At 41.6% G+C, this 14,871-nt stretch overlaps 1 protein-coding gene across 2 annotated transcripts in view; it reads right to left on the bottom strand.

Moving 5' to 3' along the window:
• Nucleotides 1-3,535, bottom strand: part of LOC121397214 (butyrophilin subfamily 2 member A1-like) — a 37,989-nt gene extending 34,454 nt beyond the window's left edge. For both annotated transcript variants that reach the window (XR_005963591.1, XM_041573603.1), the window contains exon 1: nucleotides 3,338-3,535. The gene's annotated coding sequence lies outside the window, so the exon portion shown is untranslated. The remainder of the gene's footprint in view (nucleotides 1-3,337) is intronic.
• Nucleotides 3,536-14,871: the final 11,336 nt, after the last annotated feature.

Genomic DNA, 14,871 nt, shown 5'->3' with positions numbered 1-14,871 from the left:
TATATTCATCTTTATTCCCTATTAATAACATTGGGATCACTGACCTTCCTATATATTTATCTTTTTTCCCTATTAATAACATTGGGATCAACCATCATTTTTACCGGCCAGGTCAGTAAAATACCGGCCAGGTGGCGACCCTAACAGTAAGGATACCGTCTGATAACATATTACTGCAGAAGGGAACCTGAATAGTAACTGGTGAGGCTGATTGCCACTAGACCTGGATGACTGCAAATTGTTATCATGTCTACAGAGTTTGATTATGATTGCAGTTGCAGGTATTGATGCCATTATTTGAAGGTATTTACATCCAAAGATTCTCCTTACACTTCCGTATAGCCGTGCTCAGCACTCATGGATCTCTCCTGCCTCCTGTTCTGGATATTGGGTCTTTTTATATGGTGGAATGATGGTGCTATTAACTCTGACAACAGTGATACCAGGGCTCCCAGTATGAGCCAAATCAATATGTTCAGCAAACCTGTTTAGAAAGAATCACATGCAGATGTCATTTTGATGGTGAGCACCAAAACTTATGTCGCCCCAATCTGATTTGCATCAAAACATAATATAATTATGTATATTTTGTCAGAATTGTGTCAGAAGGAACTTTGCATGTTGCATTAATTTCCATAGTCCTAAAATAGCAAAATTATGACTATGAATACAATTTATTAAGAGGCAGAGCACCTTAAAATATTAATTAAAGGGATCCTGTTATCAGAAAACATGTTTTTTTTCCCAAAACACGTCAGTTAATAGTGCTGCTCCAGCAGAATTCTGCACTGAAATCCATTTCTCAAAAGAGCAAACTGATTTTTTTATATTCAATTTTGAAATCTGACATGGGGCTAGACATTTTGTCAATTTCCCAGCTGCCCCTGGTCATGTGACTTGTGCCTGCACTTTAGGAAAGAAATGCTTTCTGGCAGGCTGCTGTTTTTCCTTCTCAATGTAACTGAAGGAGTCTCAGTGGGACATGAGTTTTTACTATTGAGTGTTGTTCTTAGATCTACCAGACAGCTGTTATCTTGCGTTAGGGAGCTGTTATCTGGTTACCTTCCCATTGTTCTTTTGTTTGGCTGCTGGGGGGGAAAAAGGGAGGGGGGTGATATCAGTCCAACTTGCAGTACAGCAGTAAAGAGTGATTGAAGTTTATCAGAGCACAAGTCACATGACATGGGGCAGCTGGGAAATTGACAATATGTCTAGCCCCATGTCAGATTTCAAAATTAAATATAAAAAAATCTGTTTGCTCTTTTGAGAAATGGATTTCAGTGCAGAATTCTGATGGAGAAGCACTATTAACTGATTCATTTTGAAAAAAAAATGTTTTCCCATGACAGTATTGTAAGGGCCCGAAGGCACAGTTGTAGTGCGGACCAAGGAGGAGGCAGGTAGTTGAACCAAAGTTCGCAGTAACAGAAGGATGAGGCAAGAGAGTAGTCAAAAGTCCAGGCAATAGTTCAATCCAGGCAGAGAAGGGTCAATCCGAATAACAGGCAAGGTTGCTACACAGGAATCAATCAATAATAACACACCCAGGAATACAAGAAGTTAAACCTATACTTGGGCAATGTCTGTAGTGTCCAGAAGGCTTTATATAGGCCAGGATTGGCGCCAAAGTTTGGGCGCAATGGCGTCATGACGCTGACGCTGGCGTCTTGACACTGGCGACCATTCCATCGCCGGCGACCAATCGGCAGGCAGGAAGACGCTGGCGTCATAGTGCTGCGACCAGCAGGATCCACATGGAGAGGGAAGGAGTCGCCATTTTGGACGCCGTCGCCATCTTGGATGTGAGTAGTGACTTCCATTTCCATTACAAGTATCCCTTTAATATAATATAATTTAATATAGGATCCCTTATCCGGAAACCCGAGATCCAGAAAGCTCCAAATTACGGAATGGCTGTCTCCCATAGACTCTATTTTATCCAAATAATCCAAATTTTTAAAAATGATTTCCTTTTTCTCTGTAATAAAACAGTATCTTGTAATTGATCACAACTAAGATATAATTAATCCTTATTGGAAGCAAAACCAGCCTATTGGGTTTATTTAATGTTTAAAGGAATTTCTAGTAGACTTAAGGCATGAAGACTCAAATTACGGAGAGATCTGTTATCCGGAAAACCCCAGGTCCTGAACATTCTGGAAAACAGGTCCCATACCTGTACAAATGCAATTTGGTCTTTATTTTCTATCTTTTAACTTTTTGTTATTTTTTTTTTTGCCCTATTGGTTGTTATGGCTTAAGGCAGCCATACACAGGTCTATAAAAGCTGCCACTTCAAAGCCTTTGTAAGGGTAGGGGCACACGGCGCGATTTCGCCGCGATTCTGCGCTGGGCGAGTTGTCGCTGCGTTTTTTAAGCCGAAATAGCTTTGCTAACTTTGGCGCTGGCGTCAATGCAAATCGCGGCGAAATCGCTGCGCTAATTCACATGCGGCGATTCTTTTTCTACTGTCGCCCGGAAACGCCCAGCGAGGCAACTTCGGGCGACAATAGAAAAAGAATCGCCGCGTGTGAATTAGCGCTGCGATTTCGCCGCGATTTGCATTGACGCCAGCGCCAAAGTTAACAAAGCTATTTCGGTTTAAAACCCGCTTAAAACCGCAGCGACAACTCGCCCAGCGCAGAATCGCGGCGAAATCGCGCCGTGTGCCCCTACCCTAAGGAGCCATACTGATGGCCTGTCTGGTTGATATCTGGGTGGACTGCCTCCACAATTACACAATCAGTCACAGCACTTTCCAATTCTCACAAGCACTGACAAGCCTTTTTAATAATCTGGGAAAACAAAATGGAAAACAGGTCTGAACAGGTAAGAGAAAAGAGTGGGGTTTTTTCGCACTGTTAATGTCCATAATAGCTTTTTATATATGGCAAAAAAAAAAGACAAATTGTGAATATTTATGCACACGCTCTACATTTTAGCTTTCAGGAAAAAACTTGAGCAACGCAACCTTTTGTGAATAAAAATGCGCTGCGCAAAAATTTATAAGTGACCCCCACTGTATGGAAATGACAGGAAGGTGAATGAAAAGCAGCAGAATACATTGGGGCAGAGGGTGGGAGAAACCAGAAGTCAGAACTATAAGGCAGAACCGCACCCAACCCAATGAAGAGAGAACAGAGAGGAATGCAGGCACATAACATACATACCATGAATAATGAGATGCAGCAGGGGAGCCTGTGTCAGTAGAATAATTATATACACAAATACAATATACAACCTCTATGTTTTGTCTATGATCTGTGAGGTGAACCTTTTTTTTTATGAGACATAGACATTCCTATGGGTCCCTGTACTGGCAAACACCCTCATGTACCTTCTCAATTCTCTTCCTCAAACTCCCCACTGGCCCCTCTGCTCTTCTGTTCTGCCCAGTCTTCTTCTCCGCTTCTTTTTTCCAGAAGTTCTTATTGCTTAAAGGTGCCGTTTGGTTTAGGAGTCGGTGGTGCACAAGGTTTAATACGCAGCTTTTTATATTCACAGCAACACTCTGACACCAACAGCAGCAGCAGAGGAGGAGTGAGACTAGATATGAGTCTGTACCTGTTTCCATGGGCTTTTTCCAACAGTATAAACTGCTCAAGGGTTACCAGGTTGGGTTTTCTGCTAAACTGGTTTCTATTTTAAAGCTGCAGCACGTTTACAAAATAGAAACCCCAAAAGGTAAAGGTTGGGGCTGGTTTTTGCCTGTCCTAAAATCAATTTTTTTCCCTATTAATAACATTGGGATCAACCTTGATTTTTACCGGCCAGGCTGGTAAAATACCGAGCAGGTGGCAACCCTACTTCCTATAAGTGATATCATAAGAAAATGTCACCAGCAGGGAAAAGATCTAATTAGTCAGGAAAAGGATTTATAGACCATGATATGTTTTAAAATGTAGGGACTTGCAGGCAAGAAGAGGGCCCGTCTTCCTTAAACTTAAAGAGATGCCACTAGAGGCTATAAAGGGTTTCTGCTCAGCAGGGTACAGCTTATGGCCCCTGCTAAACTTGAATGGGAGTTTCCACCAACTAAACTTTAAGACACAAGAGATTATCAGTTCTGCTCCTGAGACTCCAGCGCCACCAAGTTGCACAAGATTCCAGTGACACAAGCTTTGAAGCATGATTTATATTTAGCATGTTTCTTGTGGATTTTGGTTGTAAATCTAGTTTTAAATTTGTTTTCACCTTTGTGTTTTCTAAGCATAAACAGTTCTACATGTAGGAAATCAAGGAGCCATTTATACCTGATTATGCACATTTGTAAAGGGGGATTAGATCTGAACAGCTGCCAAATCTCCATCCAGTCCCCTGAGCAGTTTGACTCCTTCTAATGAAACTGGAGGGGAATTGTAGATACAAAACACAGTTTGAAGAGCAGCAGGGGTGTGTATTGGAGACATTTTGCAGGCTGGCAGGGTTACAAGTGGCCTAGTCTAGGGGTGCACATAAATTAAATCCAACCCTATAGACAGGGAGGAGTGAGAAAGAGAAAAGAGAAGTGAGGAGCATATTATTCTGGGGGAGGGTAAAGCCACCATTGGGCAGGGTCGTTGAGGAGGTACGTGTATGAGACCTGTTATCCAGAATTCTTGGAACCTGGGGTTTTCCAGATTATGGATTTTTCCGTAATTTTAGTCTTCATACCTTAAGTCTACTAGAAAATCATGTAAACATTAAATAAACCCAATAGGCTGGTTTATCTTCCAATAAGGATTAATTATATCTTAGTTGGCATCAAGTACAAGCTAGTTTTTATTATTACTGAGAAAAAGGGGAAAAAATTGATTATTTAATTATAATAGTATCTAGGAGAGATGGCCTTTCCATTATTTGGAGCTTTATGGATACTGGGTTTCTGGATAACGGATCCCATACTTATATTAGCCCATAATGTTCTATTCACTTGATGTTATTAAATTTCACCTCAAATTCACACGTTAATGACAATTCCATTTTTTTTTTAAATCATCTAGTGTTTATTTAAAGAATGAAAGAGTTAATCACTGGAGGTTGCCATTTTGGTAGTCATCCCCCCCCCCCCCCAGTAATTACCATTGCTTACCTTGTATAATGAACAGAGATTGTACCTAAATAATACACACACTTGGGAATTCATCAACTTTTATTACTACTATAATAAAAAAAAAAGAGAAGGACATTTTATTTTACAAAAAAAAGTGTCATAAAAAAGATAAGTAAATAACTGGTAGAGATTCTTTTTAGAGAACACATACAAAACAAAGCATAAGTGTATAAATCAGCAGGTCTTAATAGGTAATTCAATATTAAAGGAACAGTTATATACACTGTAAAGTCCCTGTGCAAGAAACAAGTACTCAAAAAGTCCTTTTCAGGGCAGTTTATTCAAAGCTCATTATCAGCAGCTGCACAGGAGACTATTAATTAGTATTATTAGTCCATCTATGCTCGACAAAACCAGGAAGTTACAGGAACTAAAGTGAGACTGATTTTATTTTCTTGTTTAGTGTCAGAAGTAAATTCTGTAAATGATATCCTTATAATACACAAAAGCCATGACTATCTTGTAAATGATATCCTTATAAACGGTGAGTTCTGATGTCATCAGTTATAAACGGGTTCTGATGTCATTTGTCACATGACTCACTGAAATGTGTGTATTATAATAAATAAAGTACCCCCAGTTGTAAAATATGAGGGTATTAGAAGTTACCTCGGAGTTCCATGACCCGTATAAAAACACTCGGCCTCGGTTACTTATAATATCCTTATATTTTACAAGAGGGGGTACTTTATTCACTATATAATTGGTGTATATTGATGTCAATTGTCACATGACTCTCTGAAACGTGTGTAATGGATATTAATGAGGCAAAGAGAAGGGGGGCAATTCTGGTATCCACATCTGCACAGAGCTGAGCGGAGCAGAGATCAGCATGAAAAACATGAAAACAGGTATTTTGCAGCTAAACTCCACTATGTGTAGCAACACATACAGGTGGAAACTGTACTTTTAAATGCAGAAAGATAGGGAGGGATAACCCACTGTGAAACACAACATAGAGGATACATTTGGCACGATTTAAAGGGCACTTATCATCAGGAAAAAAATGGAGTGCAGGCCTATAACTCTGCTGGGAAAAACAGTTTTTTGATAAGTGCCCAGCCTAGCTGCTACCCCGGGCAAATGCCCCTAACTCTTTACTTACACCTTTGTGCAGATGCTGTCCAGCGGAGTTCACGGGTACCATTTTCTTTTCTTTGGTAATCTTCGGAATGAAACCAGTGAAGCAGCACATTCACAGTTGGAGCAATTTTCTGTGTTGCGACAACTGCGCATGTGCCGAAACTCAGGAAAATTGACGAAGCGCCAGTCTCTTTGCAAAGATTATCGAAGTGGCTGAAGATGGCGCCTGTGAACCCTGCTGGACAGAATCAGCTTGGAGGGGTAAGTAAAGAACAGTGAACACTGGCACCTGAGGAAGGATCAGATAGATCCGAAACACGTAGTGCTACCGAATAAAGAATCACTTGATTGATGATACTGGTTCTCCAGAGTGGTGATTTTTGATTTATGAAGATAAGGAGAAGTGGCCTAATACTATAAGGACAGAAAGAGGGCCTCTTACCTACAACTAACCTAATTATTTTGGGTAAGTAAAGACTTAGGGGCATATGCCTGGGTAGGCAGCTAGGCTGGAGGGGAGGAGGGAGAGGGTCTGTGTAGGGTAGGGTTTTTTTTATTTAGGGGTTGTTTCTCCTTTAAGAATAAGTTTCCTCAGTTTCATAATCTACAGTACATTATACCATTGAAAGATCCAGAGAATTCTCTGTACACAAGTCTGAACATCTATACTGGATGGTTATGATCTCTGAGTCATCAGGTGACACTGCAATAAACACAGAGCCAATTATGTAATGGAAATCAGGTCATGGGCTCAGGAATACTCCATAAAATCATTGTCTGGGAACACAGAGGGACTGAAAAAAACTGCCTGTGGTCTGACCAATCAGAATCTGAAATTCTTTTTGGAAATCATGGATGCTGTGTCCTCGGGCCCGGATTTGTTTGCTCCCTGCCATCCACAACTGTCTCCCACTGAAAACATTTGCCCCACTCTAAAAGGAAAAATATGACAGAAGAGACCCCAAACTCTCCTATATCTGATCACTGAGCTTGTCTTTGCAGTGATTTGCGTTGATTTTTAGTTTTGTTTTGAATGTTTTAGTTGTATTTTATTTGAAGTCTAGATCCTGTATGTGTGTTGGGGTTCCAGAAAGTTCCAGGAGGTAAGACAGAGTTTATTATTTTCTGCTAGAATGCCAGTTCTTTGGACGAGTGTATGCACTTGAGATTTGTGGGGTCATAGATTCAAGATGGATGTTTTTCCAATCTGAGGCAAATTGGAGAGGCTTCAGGTGTTTTTGCCTTCCTCTGGATCAACTGGCAGTTAGGCAGGTAATTACAGACTTTAAAGGTTGAACTTGATGGGCGTGTGTCCTTTTTTCAACCTAACTTATTATTATATTATGAGTCCAATAGAAGTTCAGAGGGTCTTTTACAGGTTACTTTTTTTTCTGTAGCTGGCTTTGGAACTTAAACAGCTTATATAGTGGAGCAAAGAAACCCCATCCTAAGGGCTCTTACTGATGAGCGGTTGAAGCTGCGCTCCCCTGCGTTCCGTTTTTCTGCGTTCAGCCGCAGGGGAGCACAAGAATAGACGCATTAGGTTTTTTCCAATGGGGCTGTACTCACATAGGCGCGTGTAGGCGCCGAACGCAGGTTGAGACGCAACATGCTGCATTTTTCCCGCGTTCGGCACCTACAGCGCAAATTTGCCTTACTTTAAAAAAAAAATCTTTCAGTGATTTTGTCAAATTTATGTTTGAGGAAAAATTACATTTTAACAGAGATATAAACTTCATTTGATGGTAAACTGAAAAAGTATGAATGTGTTTCTTGAAACTCAAAACATGTGGGGATAGTTTGTTTGTACATGGTACAGTATTCTGTGTTAACTAATAGATTATTTATTATGGTGTAAAATTCTACAATTGGCAATGTTTCGAGCCTATACAAGACCATTTGTCAAGGCTTAAGAAACGTTGCCACTATTTTGAGCTAAATAAATAACTCACAACTGATTTCACAGCATCGGATGTGCCATTGGTGTTTGGTTTGTGGTTACAGTGAGAGCTGTGAAGATGTGGAATTGTCTCCCTGAATCAGTGGTACAGGCTGATACATTAGATAGCTTTAAGAAGGGGTTGGATGGTGTTTAGCAAGTGAGGGAATACAGGGATATGGGAAATAACTCATAGTACAAGTTGATCCAGGGACTGGTCCCATTGCCATTTTGGAGTCAGGAAGGAATTTTTCCCCCTCTGAGGCAAATTGGAGAGACTTCAGATGGGGTTTTACCTTCCTCTGGATCAACTGGCAGTTAGGCAGGTTAAAAAAAGTTAAGGTTGAACTTGATGGACGTGTGTCTTTTTTCAACCTAACTTACTATGTTACTATGACAGGCGTACAGCTAGACCTTTATGGGCACATCAAGAGAACCCTCCAACCTACGGAATAGTGATTGATAATGTCCTTTTGGAAATATACCCACGTGATCAGAAATGGCATGTTACCAGATATACACTAGAAAAATAATCACAGATAGAATTGCTGGCTTTCTTTATGTTTTCTGTTTTTTTGATGCAATATGATTTATTCACAAAAAAATGCATCATTTTAACATACAATTAATGACATCGATGTATACAATGAAAGAGACACACTTCTAATACAAATACAGTGGTTTTTTTTTGCATTTGAAGTAGCTTTGAATTTATCTAATAAATTCTAAAAAAAAAAAAAAAAAAGCAAATGAAAACTATCTGACAGGGAAATGACACAATATTTTAAATACTATACTATTGGCAATACATAATTGTAAACAAATACATAATACAGTAACATTCAAGTGCTTGTAAGAGATATTTTAGAGCGGGGATTACTATACTTCTACCATGCGTCCAGGGCCGCCAATAGAAATCACGGGGCCCCGTACAACAAAAATTTTTGGCCCCCGCCTACTCCAGCCCCCAAGCCCCACCCCAGATGCTGCCCACTCCAAACCAGACAGCACTAAAAAAGGTAACCCCCCCCACACACACACACACAAGTTATAGAAAGTTTTTGATGGTCAGGGCCCCCATATAAGTTAAGAAAATGGTTAGGGCCCAAATAATTGGTGACCAGGGCTCCCCTATAAGTAAAAAAAAAAAAAAAGCATTGGCACCAGGGCCGATCATATAAGTTTTTTTTTTTTTTAAACATTTGGCCCCCTTACAAGTTTAAAAAAAATTGGGGCCCCAGAGAATATTTTTGAAAAAAAAAACATTGGCACCAGGGCCCCCCATAAAAGTTTTTTTTTAAAAAAAACATAATTTTTACCTGCCAGATGGCAACCCTACCCCCAGCTGCAATACTGCATATTAACCCCTTAAAATAGCAGTAATGCTCACTAGCATAGCCAGAACAACTGCCACTACCCTGCAAGCCACTAAACACACATCACATACAACAACACAGCGCATGAACTCCCCTTGTATTACATCACAACACCCCCTTTACAAAACTACACAAACCTTAGAATTAGAATTTTGAGCAATTTTTTGTGTACTTCGACAAGGGATTAGTCCAAAATCCGAAATCGAAAAAAAACCCGAAAATTCTAATATCGAATTTATCATGTAGGGGCATATTTATCAAGGGTCGAATTTTGAATTGAAAAAACTTTGAAATCTGAATTCAAAAAGACCAATCGAAACAAAGTTGAAGTTTTGTTTGTCGATTAGGTCAGTTTTCAATCGAATAGGTCCGTATTCAGCCGAATTTGAATTGTACGAATCGAAGGGATAGCGCATTTGATCAATTCGATTCGAAGTTTTTCCCAAAAAAAACTTAGATTTTTCAAAGTCCACCAATTGACTCCAAACAGGTTCTAGGAGGTCCCCCATAGGCTAAAATGGCAATTTGGCAGGTTTTAGATGGCGAATGGTCGAAGTCGAATTTTTAAAGAGACAATACATGATAAATTTTGATATGCAAATTTTTGAATTTTTTTCAAATTTGAATCGAACTTGGACTATTCCCTAGTCGAAGTACACAAAAAATAGCTAGAAATTTTTATTATTTTCAATTCGAAAATTCTCCTCAACCATTGATAAATCTGCCCCGTACTGTCTCTTTAAAAATTCGACTTCGACCAAATACGGACCTATTCGATTGAAAATGGACCTATTCGACCAAAAAATTGAATTTGAAATTTCGAAGTTTTTTCAATTTGAAATTCGACCCTTGATAAATATGCCCCTTAGTGAAACTATACAGAACTGCAAGAAGTATAGGTGTGGGACCTGTTATCCAGAATGTTTAGGGCCTGGAGTTTGCCAGATAAGGGGTCGTTCCATACTTATGAATACCATACTAAAAGTCACTTAACCCTGTAAGTGCCATAGAATATAGGGACAAATTCACTAAAGTGTGAAGCACCTTACGCTAGCACAAATTCGCCAGCGTGACGTCATTTTGTTTCTTTGCCGATTTACTAACAGGCGCTGGCGTCAATTCACTAGCAAAGTGGACCTACTCTAGCGCTACTTTGCACCCTTACGCCAGGCGAAGTTGCGATATGGCGAAGGGACGTAACTACGTTAATTCACTAACTTGCTCAATTTACTGAACGTTACCTCTTGCGCCAGACTTGCCTTCGCCACCTGAGACCAGGCAAAGTGCAATAGAGTAGATAGGGATTGCTTCAAAAAAAGTTTAAAGTCCCAAAAAACGCTGATGTCTTTTCCTTTTTTAAGGGTGATAGGCTGAAAAAGATCATACATTTTTTTGGGGTACCCTCCTTCCCCCCTACATTTCCTAACATACGGCACCTAAACTATACACTGGGCTCATGTGTAGGGCAATATAACAACTCTATTTTATTATTTTATGAAGCTTTCCCAGGCTTGTGTAGTGTAATGTATTTGCTGCTACATATACGTCCATTGTACTTTAACTTGGCGCCGTATGCAAATTAGGCATCGCTAGTGCAACTTTGCTTTCCTTGACGAATTAACGCTAGCGCAAATTCGCTACCTTTCGCCTCCCTGAGCGCAACTTCGGATTTTAGTGAATTAGCGGCGCCCTGTCGAAGTGCGGCAAAGCCTGCGCTAGCGCAACTCCGCAGGTTAGTGAATTTGCCCCATAGAATCTACGTTGTCTGGATAAAAGCACCTAAGTGTCACATAATGTAGATGTTACATTCTACGGCCCTTAGGCAACAAGAGAAGATTTTGGCTGTTTTATTGAATTTTAGTGATTTATTGCATTCAGCATTTCTATGTAACATGTTTTTGCCATTTGAAATTTTTTCTGCTGTATATCCATTTAGGTGCCTGTAAGTCACAGTTTGGTAAATCTATGCATCAAACTATTCAGTAGAGACCTGGAGTTCATATTTAGGATGTTTTATGCTGATACCTTTGTAACGCTTTTCTGGCCTAATCTGCCAATTAGGAGTTAAGGGTGACCAGCTAGATAGTGAGCATGGGTTACAATGCGAATCTTCACCCAGGGCAGAGCCTTCGCCAAATGGAAGCTTCCCCTTTAAGCTATAGTTGAACTACAACTCACAGGCATATAAGTGCAAATAGAAGAATGGACGCCAGGAGGTTCTTTTAAAAGGGTAAAACAGGAGCACAGGTTTATTATGCCAAAGGCAAATGACCACAGGTTTACTTACAACAGTTCTGAGGACACAGCAGATGGAATCACTTTGGACAGTAAAGGTTCACAGTCAAACAGATGCGACTCCCAAAGGATATTGCAGATAGGTGTACATCAAATCCCAGTTCAACCGACGTTGCACAGTGAGGGGATCGGGATCTATCAGGTAGGTTTCAGGTAGTCCTTTGCTCACCTACTGCCCTATCAACTGAGTTCCCTGCTCTAAAGGCAAACAGGCCTTGTGGGAAGCTACTCCCTACTAAAATCCTCGTTGGAGCGACAGCTGCTCTTTCTGCTACACCTCTCTGTCTTTCTCTCCTAGAGAGAACTATAACAGTATCTTACTATTCTAGCTGGTCCTCGTTCACGGGGTTACCTGGTCCCCGACTTAGCACTAAAGGTGTCAGGTCCCTTTAGGGTAAAGGCTTACTGGGGCCTATGGTGATCCCAGGCTCAATGGAGATTCACCCAGCAGCAGCACCAGGAGCCAAAGAGGAAGAGGACACTCCCTGCACAACACTATATAGCAGTGTGGCAGGGGAGTGTCATTACACTCTTTGTCCAATAGGTGTGGGTGTTACACTTTACCAGTTACAAGGGCTTGGCCCAATAACAAGGGAAAAGAGAAATACATACAAACAGTAGGGGATTAACTCTATAGGGATAGGATATCCTATAGGTCCCTACATACACCCGGGGGAAAAATCCATTTCGTCCCGACAATGGTGAAATGATATAGACACAATAGTAACAAAGTGAATATATAAGTGCAAACCAACAATACCATTGAACATCACTCTTCTGGTATCCTCTCCTGAGGAATACCTGGTAACAATGGGTACTGTGGAGAAAAGAACAGTAAAGAGCAAAAGTGCAATACTGTATTGGATAAGTTTCAGTGCAAATAACTTCAGTTGCATAACTTTATTACATTCATGAGGTCCTTATAGGAACACTCAGGCACTTAACTTACGACACTTGAACCATCCATAGTGTATCAGGAGGTCCAGGCACAGGCTTGGCTGAAAAGAAAAATTAGCATAGATTTCTTTTCACACATGAACACTCATTTTAATTGCAGTTGAGTTACATGACCCCACCATAACCAAAAGCTTTATTCATATCACCCCCCCCCTACCCAAGTGTACAAAGTCACTGAGAGCCACTTGGGGAGTAGTAAGGGAAAGAATAAAGGTGCTACTCAGCGAGTAGTTAGAGGTAGAAGAGTTTTTGGTGGGGGCTCAGCAGTCTTTGTCTCATGAACCCAACTATTTACAAGTTCCAGACAATGTTCAGAAGTCCAGAAATGGAACAATGAGTGAACAAACACAAAATGAAGAAGGCCCAAAACTTGGGGCATCAATCTTGAAGAACAATGAAGAAGGCCCAAAACTTGGGGCAATCAAACGACGTCCTCAAGCGTAAACAAATCATCTCTAAGAGGAATTCTCACTCTTAGAGGCATACTGAAAAGTTACAACACACAGGGTCCAGCCGGATCCACTGTGGACAGCTCAAACATTCACCCCATACTTCTCCAGGGTGTGTTCGTATGACAAATAGTAGGAAGGGTGAGGTTTTTCTACCTTCCCTCCATTAGGCAGAGTGGTTGACAAGCTGAAGAAGCGGTCCTCTTGAAACTTCCCACAACTTTTAACATGGTGCTTTAAGATGGTACGCCCATACCACCATTCGCTGAGGGTGTCACAGAGGAAGACCATGTCACGCTGCCGCTTCTGTGGATCGCTTTGAAACAATCCCTTGGGTCCCACATCTGTTTTCTTTAAAAGTTCTCCATAAAGCCATTCTTCCAAATTCTTCTCTACTTCGTCATAAACCCACTCAGGTGCATAGGGCATTGGATAACCCCAACGGTCACGAACACGGGCATTGATAATACGTTGCACCCTTGAAACTGTGCGTGCCTTCTTGGGGTCGGCCCTTCCCTGAGAGACCCAGAAACCTTGTGCCTCTGGAGAAAGCAAGGGTTTTGACAAGCAGGCAACAGGCTGCTGAGATTTTGGAAGCTCTGATGGAACCACTGTGGATGATGCCTCATCCTTTGGTGCAGTGGTTGGCTTAGGAGTAGCAGGCCTAGGCGTGGCCGGCTTGGGTGTGGCCGGCCTAGGAGTGATAGGCCTAGGTACAACATCAGGGTTCCTACGCATAGTACTCCCCCTCCCTCTGGGTGGAACACGTGTATCCTCACTTTTTGTGGCTGCATCCCCACTAGCGCCTACTCCATGTGAAATAGACAAAGCTTTTATAGGAACAAGCAGGCTTTGCTTGCTGGGTGGACAACCTGAGGATAGGTGAAGAGGATATGCGGGAACAGGTGCAGGAGCAGAGTCTCCTGACACTGAAGACAGTCCATCTGTGTCTGTAGCGATGGATTTTGTCTTTATGCCCTTTTTAGGATCAGCATAAAGTACATAGGGACCTAACCAGCACTCGTGAAAACAATGAGGGCACGATGAGTGGAAATTACAGGTCTCTGTGGATAGTTCACGGGTACAGTGCCCGCAATAGGGAACAACTATCCGGTTATAGTGGACATTTAGTTTTTCTCCATATGTCCCGGCCCAAATATATCTAAGGCCAAAGTCTACATCTTCTATGTCCTCATCCGAGAACAGCGGAGCCCCAGATAGGTTTTCCTCCGCATCCGCCCAACCTTCCCAAGAATGGTCAGCCATAATAATAGGGAAAAGGTTTTACCAGTATGAAGAAATGTAGATAGTAAGTCCTCCACTATACCCGCAGCCGCAGGGTAATCAGTAGTGAAGTCCGGAAGGTCCGCACGTGGATGGGCCACAGCCGTGGTCCGTGATGGTGCAGCACCTTGAACAGGAGCGATGTAGAAATCCTCCGGTTTGCTGAAAAGGAAAACGGTAACAAGCAGGTACCGCTTGGAGTGAAGAGTGGAAGTGCGGTGAAACTTCTAGGCAGCCGCCGGAAGTCCACAGGCACTAACAGGTGGAGTAGTGATGCACACGTCCTCTCTCTGCAAAGTCTCTTCACAAAATGGCGGCGGGACGTGACGTCAGGGACCGCCTTAATCCCAAAGCGCGCCAACAGTTACAGCGCGGGAAAAAAATTGGCGCCAGCGA

This window comes from Xenopus laevis, chromosome 8L, assembly GCF_017654675.1.
Source record: "Xenopus laevis strain J_2021 chromosome 8L, Xenopus_laevis_v10.1, whole genome shotgun sequence".
Classification (NCBI taxonomy): Eukaryota; Metazoa; Chordata; class Amphibia; order Anura; family Pipidae; genus Xenopus; species Xenopus laevis.
This window is presented reverse-complemented; position numbering and strand designations above follow the sequence as displayed.